Here is a 5,827-nt window from a genome sequence, read left to right on the forward strand (position 1 = left end):
CAAAGTGTTAATATCTTATTATTTTTAAAAAGCTATCTTTTTTTGTTCCTTACAATATCATTATATAAGTATACTGTGATAGAATTTGAGGAGTTTACTTGTCAAAGGTATGACTTCTTATCACTATATATTTCTGGATGTGCCATCATTTCACTCTAGAGCTATCTTCCAGTTGTCCTCAGAACATATATACATAGTGAGCAGTACTAGGCATAGATATGGTTTGCAGTTAGACCAAAGGGGAAAAAAATAGAAGGATAAATAGGAATACACGGGGTTTACCTAGGTATGGAATATGATTTTCTCCTTGGGATTTTTGACTTGAGTCCCAAATGAAAACTTGTTTGAATTATTTGCTGATTTTTCTTCTAAACTTCTGTTAATATACCAACCAGGACCAGATGTCTGCCCCATACATGTATGTGTGGGGTGTGTGTGTATTTGTTTATGCACATGCATGCAGCTTATCTATCTACATGACTAAGAGACATTAATTAAAGAGTACATTTGTTCTCAGTGGATGTAGTTAATCCTACAGTGTAAATCTCAACCTAACAGAGTGTGTTAAGATTTGCAATGCACCATTTTTCACTCCCCAAGATTCTTTGGATAATTGCAGAAGCTTAGTGCCACATCTTGGGAGGCATCAGCATGGGGTGGGGTGAAGGAAGGGAATTTATATTTATATTAATACTATAAAACTGCCTATTTAACTGACAAAGACCAAGACACTTCACATATTTGGTATCATTTTTTTTCACAATGTGAATAATTATACCTATCTCTCAGTATAGCAATTTTCATTTATATTTTATAGACAAGGTTACTGGAGGTCAATAAATTAAATAATTTATCCAATATTATATGATTAGTAAGTGGCAATCAGGCATTTATTTAAACCTCTGGAAACCAGCAATGGGAGTTTGAGTTTATCAGAGAGAACTCATGAATAACTTGGTAAGGTCAGAGCTGTAAGTGGTCATGACCAAGGTTTAACACAGGACCTCAAAATACTGTTAAATGATTGATTATAAATCCAGAGTAATCAACCTATTTATCACAGAGTGATGAAACAGTGGTGTCAGGGTTAAATCAGTGCTTAGGTTTCAACCCAGGTAGGGAACAGTGGTCAGATAATGATGATTTGATTCTGCAGACCAGAGTAGAGGCATGAAAAGCCAGTCTAGTACTAAAATAAGCACATGATGGAGCTCTCAATACATAAGTTTCAATTCAGAGTCAAGTGACATTTATTGAGTAGCTGTTATGTGCTAGCTTCTAATTCCTGTACTAGAGGCCCAATGCACGAAATTTGTGCAAGAGTAGGCCTTCCTATCCCCGGCTGCCGGCACCAGCTTCCCTCTGGCACCAAGGACCTAGGCTTCCCTTGCAGCCCCAGCTTCATCCAGAAGGACGTCCAGTGTAATTAGCATATTATGCTTTTATTATTATAGATGTAGTTCCCATGTTATCTCATTGTACCTTTACAGCAATCATTTTCTAGAGTTGAGAAAATTGAGTTTCCTGAAGGTATGACTTTCTGCAGGTCTCAAACTAATATATGGTGAAGTCAGTGTTTGAACCCAGGTCTCCTGACTCAACTCAAATGTTATTCACATAAAGAGTACAGTCCATTTTCCATAAGCATCTCACTTGACTTGTCAACAACCTAGCATCATCACTTGGCTTCCAGGATGGCATTCTCTTATTGTTTTCCTTTTATTTTATGAACAACACTCTCTCAGTTTCCTCTGTCAGTTTCTTCTGAGTCCACAGACTTCTGAACATTGGTGTATTCATAGTTCAGCCTTTGTACCTTTTCTCATTTCTATCTATGCTCATCTAGTCTAATGGCTTTTAGTGACATCATGACAATTCCAAAATACAGGTCTCTAGCCCAGAGCTCCCTCCTGAGCTCTCTAAAGCTTTTTCTCAATGTCCCATAGCATCTCACATTTCAGTTTTTTAATCATGCACTCCTGATATGCCCAAGAACGCAGTCCCACTTGCTGTATCTTACATCTTCTCTAACAGTAGCTCCACCTTCCAGTTGCTCAGGACCCAAACCATAGAATCACCTTTAATGCTCTGATACAGTCCATCTGCAATGCCAACAAATTCTCTTGGCTATGTCTTCAGAAAATGACTGAGGTCTGAGAACATCTTACCACTCTCACAGCTATCCTATTGGTCCAATTCACTGTCAACTCTTGTATTATCGCAAGAGACTTTCCTGGTCTGAATTTGTCCACCTTCAACCTATTGTGCTCGCAGTAGCCAACATGATCTCATAAAAGGTTAAGTCAAAACATGTCACTCTTCACCTCACAACCGATTCACTCAGAGTAAAAGGCAGTGTTCTTATAATGTTATACAAGGCTCGACATGATCCGGCCTCATTAAGCACAAAAGTCTACCTTAAAGACTTGGCCCTTGCTGTTTCCTCTGCCTGGAATGTACTTCCCCAGACATTTGCATCACTTGCTCCTTCACTTTTGTTTTTAAAATGTTTTCTTATTAATTTTAGAGAGAGGAAGGGAGATGGAGAGAGAGATAGAAACTTCCATGAGAAACATTGATCGGCTTCCTGCTGCACCCCCTACCCCTCACCTACTGGGGATTGAGCTGGCAACCTGGGCATCTGTCCTGACTGGGAATTGGACTGGCAACCTCCTGGTACCGGGGTTGATGATCAACCAACTGGGCCACATCACCAGCTGGGTGCTCCATCATTTTTTAGGTCACTCTTAGCCAGGCTATTTAAATTACACACTCTCTTCACACATGCAACTCTTTATCCCACTTTTCTATTTTTCTCCAGGGTATTTATATCAGTCTGGCATATTCTATATTTAACTTACATACCTTTTTAATTGCCTCCTCTCCCCCTATTAAATGTGAGCACTAAGAATGAAGCAGGCAAGGATTTTTGCTATTTTGCTTGCCATTGCATCCCCAGCAAAGGGGATAGCGCATAGAAGAAATTTTAAAAAATTAAAAATAGAAAACCATGATTAAATGTCTGGGAGAGAGGGAGCCATAAGAATTGGCTGGCTATTAATGCATGCTTCTTAAAATTTGATTGAAATTAATTACTAGGTACGGGTCTCTGCCCCTGGTTCCTGGTGCAGAGCTCCTCAAACCCCTATAATTTCCTAAGTGATAAGAGGACTAGGAGCATCTTTGTTCTAATGTCTGGCCTTTGACCTTAGTTCTTGGCTTATAAATCCCTTGAAGTTTCTTGGGTGATAGCAGTGTCTTTTGTTTTAATGAGGAGACTCCTGGATGCGAGTGGTCCCCATAAAAAAAAAAAGTCATGACTAGAAGCTTGGTATTTTTAGCTCAACTCCCCATTTTCCAGAGAGGGAAAGGAGGCTAAAAATAGAGTCAGTGATGGATCCAATCTATGTGATGAAGTCTTTGTAACCATCCCTAAAGGACAGGGCTGAGGGAGCTTCCGGGTTGGTGAGTCCGTGTAAATGCTGGGAAAGTGGTGGGTCCAGGGAGGACATGGAAGCTCCACACCCCTCCCCACATACCTTGCTTATGCATTTCTTCCATCTGGATGCCCATCTGTACCCTTTACCATATCCTTTTGTAATAAATCAGTAAAAGTAAGCAAGTGTTTTCCTAAGTTCTGAGAGCCACTCTCGCTAATTAATTGAATCAGAGGAGGGGGTCATGGAAACCTCTGATTTACAGCTGATAGGTCAGAAACTCAGGTGACAACAACCTGGGCTTGCAAAAGGCATCAGAAGTGGGCTGCGGTTTTGTGGGACTGAGCTCTTAACCTGTGGGATCTGATGGTATCTTCATGTAGATGGTGTCAGAATTAAATTGTAGCACACAGCTGGTCACAGAATTGTTTGATGTGGGAGAAACCCCTACACAAGTTGTGTCAGAATTGTTGGGAGTGGGGTAGTAGTGTGAGAGTAAAGACGAAAAGAGGAATAGAGTGTAGATTTTCTACAATCAAGTGCCAATGTGTATATAATGCATTATATAATGTATATGATATAAATATATATAATATATACATATATTTAGATATATACATACTAGTATACATACATATATATATATATATATTTGATTGGCACTTAATGCATACTCCTAAAAAGGTTCTAAGTTCTGTGTGTAAAGAAATACAGTGTTGACAGAAAAGCAGAGACTGGTGGCTTAGTGTTGCCTCATTCTTTCCCATATATATTCAACTAACTTGGGTTCATGTCCTGAGGACACACAGCTATACCAATAGGATTAAAGCATGCTGGAAGGCCTAACACTTCTACCTCAGATATGTATTATAGATGATTGCTCATTTTCATCCAGGTTCTGTTTTGTATTTTATAGAATCCAGATCATTTCAATGTCAGCTAAAATAAGTTTTAATTAAGAATCTTACCAGGTGTATTGATCTTGGCAAGTGGTTCTGGAACATGCCTTGGTGTGATATTTTTGGGCTGGTTGTCTAATCAGCCCTCACAACTCTGTGTACAGAGGTCCTTTCCTATGGAAAACATTTGGGAATAGTTTCCCTCAGCTCTTCATGTTGCCTGCAGTATTACTGCCTCTGAGATCCCACTTGAGGTCTCAACACACCTCAGTGAGAACAAAGACCAGTGTGACCAACAGAATCTTAAGAAATTTTACTCAACTCATGATGCCCATAGATACCATGGGAGAAAGTAATGTGATTTGAAGCCCAACTCAAGAAACAAAATTTAAAACTTGTTTCTAAAACTAGTGTTTTCTTAAATATCTCATCTTCCTCTTCTTCTTCCCCCCCTTCCTCCTCTTCCTCCTCCTCCTCCTCCTCCTCCTCCTCCTCCTTCTTCTTCTGTTAATCCTCACCAGAGACTATTTTTCCATTGGTCTTTAGAGAGAGAGGAAGGAAGGGAGAGAGGGGAGAGAAAGAGAGAGAAAAACATTGATGTGAGAGAGACACATAGATTAGTTGCCTCCCTGACTGGTCCCTGACCAGGGGCCAGGGATCAAACCTGCAACCCAGGTACTTGCCCTTGCCTGGGAGTCAAACCTGGGACTCTTCAGTGAGCAGGCAAATGCTCTAACCACTGAGTACACTGGCCAGGACATATCTCATCTTTTTAAAAAATTTCTTCTCAGTTTATATCCATCCCAATACCATAAGAGCCAACATGTGTTAGAAAGCCATGGGTAGAAATTTTACTCTTATCCATATGCATTATTTGCTCCATTTTCTTCCCAATTCATACTTTTTCCCCATGATAATAACAGAAAATAAGAGGTGTGGGCTTATTAAGAAAGGAAGATTAGTGACCCTCTGGGGAGATAACCTTAATCGATTTAAATGGATTTGTACTCTGACAGGTGTTTGGGTTCTCATCCAGCTTGAGAAATTTCAAAAACTACTAATGCCTCTGTTTAGCCAGCAGACTTTAGAATTTTAAAAAGATGATCAGGTGATTCTAATGTGCAGACACGTTTGTGAATTACTCTTATAGGCCCATGACAGGAACCAGCCATTCATCATTGCAAAGTCCACCTGAATCAAAGTTTATCCAATTTCGTGGAGCCAGAGATACTGTCCAGTCTATATGTATCCTCGCCAATGTCTGGCATCAATATATAAGGCCAAAATAGCTAATTTTGAAAGGGAAGGGATTATATCTTTAACTATGCTCCAATAACCAGTGTATCTAAATTATAGATGAATAAATTTTTAATGATAAAGAAAAAAGAAAAATCTAAATTATATACAGGCCATCTGAATGTATCTAAATTATAGATGAATAAATAAATTTTTAATGATAAAGAAAAATCTAAATTATATACAGGCCATCTG

Source organism: Myotis davidii, unplaced genomic scaffold, assembly GCF_000327345.1.
Source record: "Myotis davidii unplaced genomic scaffold, ASM32734v1 scaffold622, whole genome shotgun sequence".
Classification (NCBI taxonomy): domain Eukaryota; kingdom Metazoa; phylum Chordata; class Mammalia; order Chiroptera; family Vespertilionidae; genus Myotis; species Myotis davidii.